The sequence below is a fragment of the Dasypus novemcinctus genome, chromosome 15, assembly GCF_030445035.2.
Source record: "Dasypus novemcinctus isolate mDasNov1 chromosome 15, mDasNov1.1.hap2, whole genome shotgun sequence".
NCBI lineage: Eukaryota > Metazoa > Chordata > Mammalia > Cingulata > Dasypodidae > Dasypus > Dasypus novemcinctus.
The window spans coordinates 57,240,829-57,256,818 of record NC_080687.1 but is presented as its reverse complement, the minus strand read 5'-3'; the positions used below and the strand labels follow the sequence as shown (position 1 = coordinate 57,256,818).

General features: G+C 38.5%; 1 long non-coding RNA gene across 3 annotated transcripts in view; it reads left to right on the top strand.

Moving 5' to 3' along the window:
- The window catches only part of LOC139436530 (uncharacterized), a 72,777-nt gene that overhangs the window by 3,139 nt on the left and 53,648 nt on the right, over positions 1-15,990 (top strand). For all 3 annotated transcript variants that reach the window (XR_011645820.1, XR_011645818.1, XR_011645819.1), the window contains exons 2-3: positions 798-894; positions 2,263-2,302. This is a non-coding gene — a long non-coding RNA (uncharacterized lncRNA). The remainder of the gene's footprint in view (positions 1-797; positions 895-2,262; positions 2,303-15,990) is intronic.

Sequence of the window (15,990 nt, the reverse complement as noted above, 5' to 3'; positions counted from 1 at the left end):
CACCCCAGAGACGGGTACTGGAGGATCGGGGAATGCAGATTCGGGTTGCGGGTCCCTTCTGGTCTTGCTGGAATTTGCGTTTGATTGTGTCGATTGGTAGTTTTTCGGTTTAATATTCGTTTTTATTTTTTAAAGGAAGGTTTACCATGAATGGAGGCTTTTGAAGCTCGTTTTTAATGTTTTGTTTGACGCAGTGCAATCTAAGCCATTTTAAAATTAGTTAATTCAGTAATGCACGCATTAAGGAGGACGACCTTACTGGCTTTTGAAATAGGTTCATGTTCCACTGCAGGTTTTCTCCTGGAAAATAACTACATTCCCGAGTCTTCTTAACTTCCAGAACCTTTTTTGTTTTGATACTATTTTGAAGGCTGACTGTACTCTCCTACTTAAAATAAATAGAAATACAAATATGGAAAACATCTACATGTGCTCTGTTCTAGCTGCTGCTCATTTACTCTCAGAAACGTGTTTCCACGTGGACGCACCAGTGGGAAATGTAAAACACATACTCCTAATATTTCATTCTATGTAGTGGCTTAAAAAAATGTTTTTACTTTATAGGGAAGTGGCTGCTCTCGAGGAGCACCTGCGATCTTGACCCCAAGCAGCTTTAGAAATTCTTGAAACAGTGGTAGGAAAAAGTGGTGCCTGATTCCCTTGGGCCCACCTCCAGTCCACACCGGTTCGCAACTACCCTGGCATTCACAGGCTTCTCCCGAGCTCTGGGTCTAGAATGACCTCCGCGCGTTCCCAGCCTCGATGCACTCTCCTCTACCTTCTCCATGTTTCTCCAGGGCTCTTCCCCTTCGCCCGGGGTTTGGAACCAGAGACGGCAGAGGGAAGTGGCGAGCGTTATTTCCGGACGCTGGCCGGCGTTCCCCCACCCCTCGGGTAAGGATGGTCGAGGACACGTCGGCCTTTTCCGTGGTGTCGCAGGAGGTGCAGGCGCCTTGTGGCGAGGCCTCCCCCGCACCGGCCGCCAAAGTTCTTTGAGCCGGGGGTGAACAGTCGTGGTTGCGCTTTCGGCCCAGTCTGGCCACCAGGTGGCGCCCGCCTGGCGCTGGGCTGCGGCTGCTTTCTCCCCGAGCTCTCGACCTCGGCAGGCAAGATTGCCTTACAAAATGTGCATTAGGCCGGGTGGTTCAGAAAGAGTAAAAACACTTTTATAATGTAATCGCCACAAAAGGTAGTTTTCCATATCCTTTCCTCGGACCGCAGAGTGAGTTCGTTTAGAACGCGAGATGACGTACTTAGGTTAAGAACTCAAGAACCCTCGTTTTTAACAAGAACAAAGTTCTGGGGACCAAAGCCAGGTTGTGCTTCTTCCGAGACAGTTGTGCCTATGCTGTTCTACCAGCTCTGCAGGAGCTTTGAGGAGACACGTGGTCAGGGATCAAAGTATAAAATGGAATTTACGTTAGGATTTTCCGACTTGTTAGAGCACCTTACATTTTTATTGCGTCAATAAAGAAGAATCTAAGAATTCCTATTCATCTTCCGTGAGCTAAAAGGAATTCACTGCCATCTAGTTCCCCTCTTTCCCCCCTACCATCCAGCACACTGGTGGGGAAAACATTTAACCTATGATTGATGCACAAGGTAAAAACAAATCTGTTGGATGCTTTCTTATTTACGTTTACTTTCATTTAGTGTAAGGGGCTATTGTGTTGTGCCACAAAAGGTTTATTTAGTGAGTTATAATCCAAAAGAGGAGTTAAATTTGCATGCATGCGCACAATTTGGTGTGTAGTCCCCCCAAATTGATTCTCATGTGACGGGCTAAAATTTTGTAAGATATACTTACGAATAATGATAGAATGGTCGGTATATCCTCACAATGAAGCCCTTTTTCAAATGTGTTCAGCAAAGTTCTAGAGGCAGCCCTTTTTGAATTGCTTTGATATCTTGGATTCTGTTGATAGTCTCTGGGGGGGGGGGGGCGGATTAGGAATGGCTGCAATAAAAGATACAAAGGAATTCAAAGTAGACCGCTAGAGTTCTTATCTAGACCTTTGGAGGACTAGAACATTTTATCTCAGGATCTAACTTTCTTTATCCGGAACTAAACTGGGGGAAGGAGCTGGAGTTATCCTACGATAAGGGGCAGTGGTCCCAATGAGTAGACCTTGGGCTGGATGCTTCTTTTGGTCTGGTCGTTTTCAGAGATTTTAAAAAATGTTTTTTCTTTTGTCTCCACCTCCCACCCCCTCCCCCCCTCCCCCATGGCTCCCTCCTCTGTCTCCTGGTTGTCTCCTTTAGGAGGCACCAGAAACTGAACCCTGGACCTCCTATGTGAGAGGTGAGTGCCCAACTACTTGAGCCATTTCTGCTCCCTGCTGGCTACATCTGCTCATTGCAGCTCTGCTTGTTGCTGCAGTTGCTGTGTCTGCTGGTTGTAGAGTCAGAGATCTTATAGTCAACTGAAATCCACCCGGTGCTTTCTAGTGGCTAATCAACGAATCTTCCTTCTGGAGTCTCACACATTCTTACTACATTTGTGCAAAATCAGATTTGAACTGGAGTTCTGTAACCAACCTGAAACAGTTTCCTTGCTGGCCAACATATTTCTCATTGTATTTCCAATATATTTGTCCCTTGAAGATCAAACTTCTTTTGTGAGAGTGATGGGTGCAAAGTCTAATCTGTCGAGACAGTGCATTCTTACTTTGCCTTTCTCTGAATCACTCTAGGTTTGTTTGTTTTTTAAACATATAATCGCTTTTGTTCAGGAATCTTTTTAACCCTGATTTTATAGCTTCATGTAGGTGAAAATCACAGCTTAGAATTAGTATTTGGAAAGTACTGGACAAGCATAATAGCAGTGACACTTGATCAAAAGTGTCACTTGGATACTTTTAGAGAATGTTCAGTTTGTTCTCTAAGGAAGTGGTAGTCAGATAGATTCTACTATAGCCATCTGTATTGTCCAGATGCCACGGTATTGAGCCTACCAGCCAGCTTTGTATGAATAGCAGTTAACAGATCAAGATCTAAAAATGTTCAATTTGGTCAAAGGGATATGATTGCACACAGTTTTAATTTGTTTGTTCCTTTGGACAGGAAATGTTTTGAATTCATAGTGAATCCTGAATCATTTGAGGTTTAGATAAAATACAGCTTTTTTATACATATTCTGTGTTGGGTGTGGTTCTTCAAAAAGAGATTACTCCAGGAACCTGGGGACTTTTTATCAGGGTTGCCTTGGACTTATTTGTTTGGGCCTGGAATTGAAATAGAAGATTCTTCGCCATCTTGTTCTTCATGCTGATCTCTGTAAACATTAGACACTCAATAAATGCTTTTGAATGAATGAATGAAATTTAGGAAAGTAATTAAAATAAGTGAATAGTTTTCAAGTCCTAATTTTGTTAAAACAAGTTAAGAGTTTCTAAAACCCCTCTTCCCCAAGATGTCTCTATTGTCCGTTTGCTCATTGTTTTTGCTCATTGTTTATACTCATTGTCTGCTTGGTTTTTTTGCTCATCATCTTTTTTTTTTCTTTAGGAGGCACTGGGAACTGAACTAGGGACTTCCTATGTAGGAGGCAAGCGCCCAACTGCTTGAGTCACATCTGCTCCCTTCTCATTTTGTTTTTGTTTATTGTCTGCTTATTGTTTTTTTGTTTGTTGCCTTCCTCTTTGTTTTTTGTTTATTTGTTGTCTGCTCGTTGTCTGCTTATTGTTTTTGCTTGATGTCCACTCCCTAGTTGTTGGTTTGTTTTCGTTAGGGGGCACAAGGAACTGAACACTGGACCTTCCATGTGGGAGGGGGGCGCTCATTTGCTGCCTAAATTTTTTAAAAATTTATTTTTCTTTTCTTTTTTTTAAAAAAAATATAGATCACAAAAATGCTACATTAAAAAAATATAAGAGGTTCCCATATACCCCACTCCCCACTGCCCCCACTCCTCCTACATCAACAACCTCTTTCATTAGTATGGCACCTAAATTTTTTAATGACAGATTTTAAGAGTCATTCTGTTGCCCGGGAAATTACCAGTGTTTTTCATGATTATCAGGAAGTGACTGAAACAAGTTTGCAAGGCCATGATTTTTTAAGGTCATGATTTTTAATAGCTGAAATAGTATGTGTTTATCAAGTGAAAAAAGAAATTATGGAAATTTTATGTATTTGAAAGGAAAGCTAAGGGAATACCCATTTCTAAAATATATAACAAATTAATAAACAGGCTGATGATGGGTTGGTAGATAGTATAGTTAAAAGTATACTCATGAGGCAGAAAAGCTAAAGACAAAGAGAGTTTGTACGGCTAAGAGACTTCAAAGTGAGTCAGGAGGCCATTCCAGAGGTAGCACTTATGCACATCTCAACAGGATCTCATTGACAGCATAGATACTACCCCAAATAGCGAAGCTCCTCAGGAATATGGAGACATCCAGACACTATAGTCAGGGCAGATAGCTCAGGAATTTGGTCCTTGCCAGTGGGCCCTAATCTGGTATTTATGCTCCCCAGTGTGACAGAGTTTGACTCAGCAGTGTTTTCCCTATGCATGACTCTTCTGTCCTTCTATTTGAATGTATAATTAGTACTAGAGTTTGTAGGTATACTCCAAGAAACTTAAATCTTTGTGCTATCCATGAGCCAGCTAAGCCCTGAATCTCAATGAAATTGCAACACCTACTCTCCAGTTAGTGGACTCACCCAGGACTACTAATGGGGAAGAGATGATGGAGAAACAATGTACCATGGAATCCGGAGTGCCTACAGCTGCAAGCAGGAGAGTCCCATCCATTGGATATATGGGATAGAAGCCCCCTTTAATTAATGTTGGAGTGGGCTTCACCATCCCAAAGTCCTCAGGATTGGGAAACAAACTATGCACCAAAATAAACTTACTAGTATTCTAAAAAAAAAAAAAAAAAAGAATGAAAGAATGTATAGTTATGAGAATGTACAACCCCAGGATAAAAGTTTGTAGTCTTGTGTAGCAGTGTGATATCATTTATGAATTCCAAAAAGCAACATAGATTATGTTTGTAAACTCTGGCATGATAACACTTTGATTATATTAGATTCAGCTGAGATGTCTGGTTAAATTATGTTAAGATTAGGGTGCTGATCCAACCACATCATTAGAGTGCAGCTCAGTGTCTAGTCCCAGCTCCTTTGGGGATAAAACAGATCCTCACATGGCATAATTACACGGAGAAGGAGAACACTGAAGCAGACAAGCAGGAAGAGAGAGTGCTCCATAGATATGGCCCGGGGAAGAGAGATGAGCCTGATAGTCTACAGCTGACCTAGTGGAGAGACCAGAGCAGCTGAGCCCTGAAAGAAATGAGCCCTGGGGAGGGTGATGAGAATGACAAGCCTTATGCCAACCGACAGCTGAGATAGGGAGAAGCTGGGACCACAGAACCTTAAGAGGGAGAAGGAAGGCTGAACCCTTGCAGACATCACCCACCACCTTACATCAACATGTGGCAATAGACTTTGGGTGAGAAAGTACTCTTATGGTACCCTGAGTTGGACCCTTTAGGGCCTAGTAACTGTAGGCTTCTACCCCAAATAAGTACCCTTTATAAACTACCTCCCCCCCCCCAAAAGTATACTCATGAATTTCTTACTCTGAAAATTGCATTTGGAAAAAATATAGGTATATTAATAAATAAAATGAAGTATTAGGCTGTCATTTCAATTTAAGCAGTTAGTACTTGTTAATTTTCAAGAACACATTTTTTTTTTTATTGACTTTGTGATAATATTACATTAAAAATATATATGTGAGGTCCCATTCAACCCCCCCCACCCCCCCTCTCCCCCCCCAACAACACTCGTTCCCATCATCATGACATATCCATTGGATTTGGTAAGTACATCTTTGGGCACCTCTGCACCTCATAGACAATGGTCCACATCATGGCCCATACTCTCCTCCATTCCATCCAGTGGGCCCTGTGAGGATTTACAATGTCCGGTGATTACCTCTGAAGCACCATCCAGGGCAGCTCCATGTCCCAAAGACGCCTCCACCTCTCATCTCTTCCTGCCTTTCCCCATACCCATCGTCCACCATGTCCACTTTTCCCAATCCAATGCCACCTCTTCTATGTGGACATTGGATTGGTTGTTCAAGAACACATTTTTAAAACCACTTCAAGGAAGCCACGAAATGTCAGTGAATGAGTTTTACTGTTTTTTCTTTGTTAAAATCCCTTTGCCATCTTGAGAAATATTCTTCACATCCGGGTTTGATACTGCAGAAACATACTTGCGTCACACCCTTAAAGATTTTAAAATCATGTGCAGGCAAAATGAGAAATTAGATCTTCAATTAGTTTTTTTTTTTTAAACCCATAATTCCTAAAGGAAGTGATGTCCAAGGTTGAACCCTTAAATGCTATAATAGATTCCATAGGCTTTGGAGTTCAAAAGATGAGGTTTTGGATTTAATCTAGGTGCCTTTGGGTAAATCTGATCATGATCTCCTTATGCCTTAAAGTCCTCCACTGGCTTCCGATTACTCCTAGGATATAGATTCAACCATCCTCTCTCCCTTTCCCAACTTCTGATTATACTACCCTTCTCTGTTTTCTGCCCTCCTCCTATGAAGGCCACTTTTCAGTTGCTCAAAAGTGCCTCTCTCCTGCAAGGCCTTTGCACATGCTAGACTCTTGTTTTATTAGCTCCTACATATCTTTCAAATCTACTTTATATAGTCTTTTTCTCAAGGAAGTTTTCTCTGATCTCTCTGAGTAGGTCAAATCCCCCCTTTTGCTCTTATGTCCCTCTTCTCCACAACTATACATGTAATTGAATGACTGTTTGATTAAAAATTGTCTTCTTCACTGTATCGTAATCTCTATGTGGGCTGGTATCCAAGTCTGGCTTTGCCTGCCATTTTATCCCCAGCACTGAAGGGCTTGGTTAAGACTTAAAAGGAACTCAAATATTATTATTTTTTAAAATAGGATAAATGATTGAATGACTAACTTAACCTGATTAATGATTAACCTAAGTTCCCATCTGTAAAAAGGGGGCAATAATACTTTATAGGGTTGCTGTAAGAATTGGATGATATAAAGCTATAAAGCTTAGCATATGGGAGTCTCTCAATAAGTAGCAGTAATAGCTGCAGTTAAATTGGATTTTGTAGTTTGGTAAAATTAGCTGCTTTGCCTCCATATCTTCAAAAAGTTTTAAAATTAATTAGTAAGCATCATTTGACTTATTTTATCTATCTATTGGTTTGAGCTTACATAATAATGAAAATATATAGATTTAGAACAAATTTTAATGACTGTTATTAGCTGTATTCAGCTAGTAATAGTATTTCTACAGAAACCTTAACCATACATTGATTTTGATTTTCATGTATGACCTTCTCTAAGTAGGTAATGCACTTTAGGGAAGAAGGGACCTGATTAGTGATGTGGTTGCTTCTGACTGGAATGTCTACTCATTGAATTACTTGTTCAAGTAATCTGTAGGCTTGAGAAATATGAGTCCCCTCTCATTTCAGACTGGCCTCAGTCTTCGGGATCTTACCCAACAGAGAATTAACTGTATATTTTTGGGATGAAGCCCAGTGTCTAAAATGGTATTGAAATCCTGTCCACTGATAGGATGAAGATATGCATTTACTTATATGAATTGTGTGGCAGAGGTATTTGTTGTATACCAAAATGCCATGACATTTCATTTGATATAAATTCTTTAGGCTATTATGATCCTACAAGGTGACTTTACACATGACTCACAATAATAATAAACACAATTATTGGGTTTAGAGTCATACTACATAATAAATCATATTGTCTTCAGCATTCTGGTAAAACACATATCCCTCTTATTTATAATTAACATGCCGTGGTTCTCAAGAGGCAGAATTCCTGTTGTTATTTTCCCTAACCTGGTTGCTGCTGGCTCCATCACTTCACTCATTGGTTAGAAATGAGAAGTATTTAGCTTCTGACTGCAAGGAGCTAGCAGTCTAATTGGGGAGATGAGACAAATAGCCATGAGAATACTAGAAAGCTAATTGAGGCAATCTAAGAAGGCAGTTTTTAAAATTGTATGCTATTGATGCTTGAGGATTTGTTAGCCCACAGAGTCAAAGAGGTTCATGAAAGAAGCAAGTGAGCAGGGCAGTGGATAAGTTATTTTACCTCTTTGGACTCCAGTTTTCCCTGGCTATTTAGAGGACTGTACATTTATTTTATAGGTATTTCATTCTCTCATTGAGGCTGTACAGTTTTTAGTGATTTATTTGATAGCTGAAATTCTCTGAATATGTAACAAGAGTGTGGGTATTAAAAATCATTGTTGGTAGTACTCTAACTTTATAATGGAATTTGGATAAGGCAGTTCTAGACAGAAGCTGAAATATTTTGAGTTTCATTAAAGAATCTATAAGTATAACTGAGACATCATCGGGGCATTTCAACCTCAGGCAGCATCAGGGTTTGTGGCAGTAGGCAAATGATTTTCTTCTCATATTTGCTATCCATTTCCCAAGAACTTCATACAATTGATAAAATGAGTTGTTTTTATGTTCTACATTCTTGGCTCATTTTCAAGTTATTAGTGGATCATAATGCTTTTGGAACCTAAGAAAACACCAAAAAACCTGAGTTGGGCCAATGGTACCTAAGAGCAAAGGGAGGCCAGTAGCTTCCTGGCTCCCAGGGATTATATATCAAATCAGCTGCAGTTGGGAGGGATTTAACATGCTTTCAAGTAATTGAGTGGGGACTTTACCAAGAATCTCTAGTATATTTTCATGACCAGTTTTTATCAATTATACCGAATTTTTTATCTTCCAAAATTATCCAGAGATAACAGGCCTTGATTTACTTTTTTTCCTTTCATCCCCTCCAATGAAAAAAAAAAAATTATTTTTTTCTGTATATCCAATGTGAAAATTAAAAGATCAAACAACACATATAACTATAATGGAGTACAAGAACTATTCATGGTTAGTACTTGGTGAATATTTATTTTAAAAATCCTCTATTTCTAGTCATTAAAGTCTAAGTTTTGGGGGTGTGGGAACATGTTTTGCTAAGATAAATAAAACTGTATTGAATGTGGCAGATTGAGTTATGTACTGCAAAAAAAAAATAGTTCTTAATCCCATTCTTGTGGGTGTGAACCTATTGTAAATAGGTGACTTTGGAGATATGATTAGTTAAGGTGTGCCAAAACTGAATGAGGGCGGGCTTTAATCTTGAAGTCCTTATAAGCAAAGGAAATTTGACACGGAAGAGAAAACTGTGGGGAGGAGCAAGAAGTGGGAAGTCATCCGAACCCTGAGAAAAAGAAGACATCGCCATGTGATGGGAATGTCAAAAATTCCAAAGATATTGCTGGCCAGCCCGAAACCTAATGACCCCTGGAGGAAGCATGCCTTTAGCCTCTGAAACCATGAGCCAATAAATTCCTGTTGCTTAAGTCACTCATTGTGTGGTATTTGTCATAGCAGCCTGGAAATTAAGGTAATGAATATTCTGGTACACATATTTTTGCATATCTGTCATACCTTGTAGTTGCATTCTTAGGATAGATTTCTGAAAATAAAAATTTCTGAGTCAAATTATATGCATATTAAAATTTCTGATAATATTTTCCAATGATATCCCTAAAATATTACTCGAGTTTACATTTCTAATCACAGTTTATGAAAGTGACTTCTCCAAAACCCTCACCAATAGTGAGTTTTGTCAAAACTTTTAATCTGTGTTTATCTCTTAGGTGTAGCTTATTTTATTGTTTTCATTTCCATTTCTCTGCATTTGAGGTTGATCATTTCTTCTTTATTCACTGAACTTTGCATTTTTTTCTGTGAATTCAATTTCATGTCTTTTGTACATGTTTTTATTGGAGTGCTTTTCTTTTGTTTAATTTTTTATCTGGCCTCTTTTAAGATGCAACTATTTCCCCACTTTCCATTTTTCTTTCAAAGTTATGTTGTTTTATGTTTTGTTTTGTTGCTGCCATATAATTTTTATGTAAACTCCTGGCTATCAATATTTTCACTTATGGTTTCTGGCTGCATTCAATTGTTTAAAACAGCTTTTTAGCATCCAAATTATTTTTTAAAAATTGACCCTTTTAGTAATCTTATAATCTTACTTTTCACATTACGTCCCCAAGTCATCAGGAATTTACTTGGTATAAATAATAAAGTCATGTTGCTTATTGGTATAACCATAATGCTGAGTTTGGAAGGTAGATATGTTGGGATGATGAGAGATGATGAAGGAAGATGATGTTATGGGAAATATTGATTTGAAACATGAAAATTCTGGCCCCAAATTAAGGAAGGGTTGCCATTTTTAACCAGTGTACAGGATGCTCAGTTAAAGTTGAATTTCAGATAAACAACAAATAGTTTTTCAGTATAAATATGTCCCATACTGTATTTTATCTGGAATTAAGCAAAATAAGCAAATAACAACATAGTAATACTTGAAATGGAGTCAGAAAATCATTACAAAATCTATTGGTGCCTTATTTATTGAGATATTTCAATTATTTACAATATTTTCTCAGAAAGGCTGTATCTCATCCTTAAGATGACCCACATTCTCATTCCATTTATCTCTATAGAAGTTGTATAAAATATGGCATGTGTCTACACCACCAAATAGAAGTTGAATTGAGCTTTAAGTGCTAATATATAGTTAGCCACATTAAATTGAAATATTATTATATAGTTTTTCAAATAGCAAGATTTCTGGTTTTGTTATCTAGATCAGTGGCTTTGAACATCCTGGCTGCCCTTTAGTTTTCTATGGGGAGGTTTTTAAAAAAATTAGATGGCAAATCCTTCACAAGGTTGATCTGGCTGGGTCCTAGTATAAATTACCCAGTCTCTGTGTGCCTTAGTTTCCTCACCAGTAAAGTAGAAATATTAATAGTTCCTGTGTCAGAGCCTTATTGTGAGAATTAGTGAAAAATGGATGTAGAACTCTTGAAGAAGTCTGACTTCCTCAATATGTGAAAGTCATTATATTATTATAACTTGAAAGTATAATAGGAATTCACAGCTCACTGAGAACTAGCAGAAAAAATGGAGATGACATTAAACAAAGTATGGCTAGAGAAAGGCGCTAGAGCAGGCTCACTCATGCTTGCAAGAGCCAAAGAACAGCCCTCGTATGCTTCATAGTTTGGCCTGGGCCAGTCATGGCTTGTCTCTTTCTTGGTGCTAATGTTGGGGAAGAGCATGGTGGCTTCACCTGCATTGAAACTAGAGTCACTGGGGTGTGATTAAGATTTCAACCAATCATTAATTCTAAGGCTTGGGGCAAGTTCATTAATTCTGTTCTTAAAAACCCAAGGACTTATGGGGAAATGCTGGGAGCACAGGAAGCTGCAAGACAAAACGTCCATTTTACTTTGAGTTCACATACATTCTTAAAACACAAGACAAAAAAATTAATAAAACCCCACTCAAGGTCTACTTTAGCTTAATTTTAGAACTCTCCAGGAGCACATTCAGTGTCTCTGCCTTTGCTGGACACTCAAGTGGAAATAGATGGAAAAGTCCTGAAATGTCTCTGCAAGGCATCCATTTCTTCAGTGGTCAGAAGAGGATGGTTGTCAACATGAAATGAGATAATGGATATTAACTGGCTTCTAGTTGTAGTTAGTTCCTCACATTTTAAATAATGTTTGTTAGGTCAATTTATGACCGAGAAACTTAGAGCTAAGTAAACACCCAACCTAGGGTCTGAACTTTGACCTCAGTCCTCATTAGCCCAAAAGTGCTCCCTAAGAAACTTAGTCCTAATAGACTCAACCTAGATATAATTTCACTGCCTGAAAATTTACTGTTGATGAACTCTATATAAATCAGCACTTGTTATTGTTCAATTTGACCTTTATCTGACTTCTTTAACAAAAGAGGCATAGGAAGCATTTTATAATAGTCGTTGAAACATTTTTCACTTTTCCTCTTGGTTTTGGGAAAAAAGCAGTTCATATCATTCTGCTAATTCACAAAGACGAAAAATGTGCAACACGGTTATTTTGGATTATTTTCTACAAATTTATGTTTGAAATCATGCATTCTTTAAAAAAGCTTCAATATAACTTGATTTCTTCAAAATAACCCAAAGCATATTTTTGTTATTTTCATAAGAAAAATAAATCCCATAATAGTTAGCTATATAGTGATTGTTAAGCTATATATAGTTATATTCAATCAGAATTTACATTTTTACAAATTCTCCTTGGAGCGAGTTTGTAGCATCATTATATATTGTATTTGTGCCGAATGTACATAAAATTTGACTAGAGACTCCTAAAGGTCAGTGCTTTGGAACCCAGAATGATTATCAGATTAGTACCCCTAGAAATAAACCTTCTTTGTGTGATTATATGGAAGGTACCAAGAGAAAGTGAAAGCCAGTTTTACTTCTTTTATTTTTCCTTTTAAAAGTTTTTGTTTTCATAGGAGAACCAGCAGTGGAAGAAAAGATCATTTCCTCTGTAGACACTTTATGGGTTTCAGATTCTGTAAACTCTGGCATGTAACTTGACCCCAAAGTTAATAAAAATCCTGTTAGACTTTCCTTGCCCACCTTTCTGCTTCCATCTTTTTGATTCCCTCACCTTTTGAAACTCGATTTGTATTTGTATACATGTGTGATCCTCATGCCATTGTTTAGCTTTTTACATAGGCACTTTTCACCTACATCCATCCTCTCCTTCCCTCATTTGGCAGCCGGTTGGGCTTCTTCCTGCCTTGAATACCACATTCCCGGTTATTCAAGCCCAGTCATTAGCACCCTGTCCCCCTACTAAAATTATGAATGAAAAGCCTTGTTGTTCTTTACAAATAACTCAGGCCTCCTCAGTCAGTCAAATTCGAATGGAAGTGACTGCCAAACAAAGGGGCGGGATGATGGACAGTCCTCACAGCGAGTGATCAATGCCCACAGGAAGTTTTTTAAGCCACAATATAGGTAGAGAAGCTTGGGCGTTCCCCGAGGACAAGCCCACTGAAGGGGGCTGGGAAGAGGGGTCTCTTTGTGTGGGTTTGGATTTTAGAAAGAGCGTCCACGAAGCCCAGAGATAACAATGTACAGAGTCAGTTTTGTCCTAGCCAGAACTTAAAAATCTTTCCATGGAGACATCTACACCTTCCAGTAATTCTGGCTTGAGCTGACACACAGACAAAAGTGAAGGCACCAACCATTTACTTGGTTTTGAATGCTGAACTGTGCAAGAGTGGGTTACATACTTGGAGCTGCACAACTCCCGCTGAGAAGTTGCATTGTCTTGGGCCCCTTTTTCACAACAGGGGAAAAGGTAATTGACAGCCCGATTGTTTGGCCGGGACCCTTGCTGTTTTAAAATCCTGGAAGGCCCCAGTCACACGTTGTCAATAATAGCCGTCGGAGGTGAGGAGTGAAGAAGGGCTGTTCAGGAAACAGTTTGAGCCCTTCAAGTGGACAGGCCTCAGTGACTTCTCTTGCACTCTGGCTGCCACAAGCAGCTCATTCAAAAATAACCTTAAAGTAATAAATCAAACTTGTTTCCTGAACTATACAAGGAACAGCTGGTTATTTTTCCTCACTTTTTTTTTTCAAAGACAGAAAAAAAAAGGGGGAGATTTTTACTACAGGAAATCAAGCATGTCAAAATTTGGCAAAGCAATTTGGATGATTTAACAGTTAAACACTTCTTTTTTTAATGTTATACTTTCATCAGTCTTTTAATTTTGGCTTTTTATTTTTGCATGGAGCTTGTTGCAACCAGTGTCCCTCATCTGTTTTTTTCCCCCCTCTTTCAAAAGGAAAATAAGTTTACTACCCTGTCCTTAGAATAGTTTCAAACGGGTTGATCAAGGAGGCCCTACTTATTATACAAGGAAAATTTGTTTTCTTCCACAGAGAAAGTTTGGATTTAGATCATCTATAACTCCACATGTTTGTTTCTCCTGAGATCCATATATTTTGGAGTTCTGATGACAAGGCAGTTTTTCTTCAGTATGCTGATTTAGAAACCCCAAGCTAGTGCATATGTCACAATTGAAGTAGTCTGATATTTTAAGAAAGTGCATTTTGCATTTTCTCCATCTCTTTGGGTCTCTCTTTGTGTCTGTCTTTGTATCTTTCTCCATCTGTCTCTTTCCCTCCTTGAATATGTTTGCTCTCTGGAAAAACCTGCCAACCTCTGATTGACCCTATCCAATTACTAGAAATACAAGTATAAATAAGAATCATAAAAATAATTCCCTTCTATGATGATTGCTGTTTATTTTATATATGCCTGATATTTTGAACAGAAACTCATTTTAAATGAAAATATTTTATGATCAATGATTGTGTATCTTAAGTGATTAGCTTTCACATGTGGTCAGTAAGAATTAAAGGCATACATTTTAAGATCTGTCAAATTTTAATGTACTCTATTTCAATCAATTTAAATATACTTAAACAGTGATTCTTAAAATTAGGTACAGGATTATAGGATATTTTTTATCACTATTTAATGAAATTTTTAAAAAGGATTGTTGATCACAATTTAGCAGTACACTAGAATGATAAATTACACTTTGGACATATGTATGATACATTTTTCCCATCATTTTGTTAATCTGTTTATAGTAAAATACCTGTAATGAAAGTTATGTTTAGAGGAACAAAATAATGAAATTTACTTTACAGTAGAGTGAGGTCATTGTAGGCTTCATTTTCTTTTGTATTTGCAGTAAGTGACAACATCATAATAGCTGAAATAACCCATCTTTGTACTATACAGTTAGAGTGACACACTTTGTACATATATAATGTCTTGGCAGATATATGTGTGAATCCAGCAGTGGGTGTGGTTTTCAAATAAATGTTTCTTCCATATATGGCTGATGTTCATACTGAACCTGCTTTCATGTAACATTTCTCCACTTTCAGCATTTTAAGCTTCAAACGTGTTACGTGACTGGATGGAATTTCTTGAGAACTGTATTAACATGTTTCAAAGAGTGGAATTAACTGAGGTTGGTACCATGTCAGAAAAGAGTGTTCCTTCAAAATTTGCCCATTATTCACATACATAGTTTGTAAGCAATATATTATCTAGTACATAATAAAAAAAATGTCATAATTCATATGTGGCTTATAATATACAATATCATTTTTAAAATACTATAAATAATACCCAGTGCTGTCGAGTACTCCTTTCTTTCCCATTAAGTCACAGACTTTCATTTTGCTAAGTGATGCTCAGGGATTGATTAGGTAAGGGGACTTTAAACCTGCTGGTGCCCTCCTGTAGCCGCAGCAACTCCTTCACTTGGCCGCTGTGGACTCTGGCCTCAGGAGGGGTGAGATAGCGAGTGTGGACTGGAAGTGCTCTGTACAGACTTGCTTTCTGGCCTCCTGCTCAGCTGCCAGTCTCACAGCTTGCCCTGAGAATGGACTTCCTGTGCTGTCATTTACACTCGGTATCACACTAAGCGCTCTTTGTCACTCAGGCTTTGAGACAGAAGGGGGTGAGATAACAAATCTAGACTGCTTGTGTTGACTTTGTGGACAAAGTAAAGGCTGGAGTCAAGAACCCTGAGTCTTATCCTAACTCTGCAACTGCGTTTCCTGGGACAGGGAGCCAGGCTTTTGACTTCCCCATTCCTCAGTTTTCCTTATCGATCAAATGAAGATCACTACACTGTGCTCTTATCGCAAAGGTGTGGTTATTGAAAGATTTCCTAAATGCTTAAAGCCCTTAGTAAAACGAGAAATAAATTCAGATAAAGTGACCTCTTTTTCTGCTCCTGGGAGATGGAAAGGAAGCCACAGCTTAATAATGTCTTCACTCCCAGAAATAATTCTCCCTAGCCTGTGAGTAGTGCTTTTCCTTTCTCTTACCCTTGTCATTGCCCCCCCTCCCCATCCTTTCCTATTCTTCTTTTCCCATCTAGCCCTCTTTTTCTCTCTCTCCTCTTTTTGCAAAGTTTCCTTCCTTTCTCTACGGGAACCTTGCTATGAGATCAAATTGGCAAAGATGAAGAAC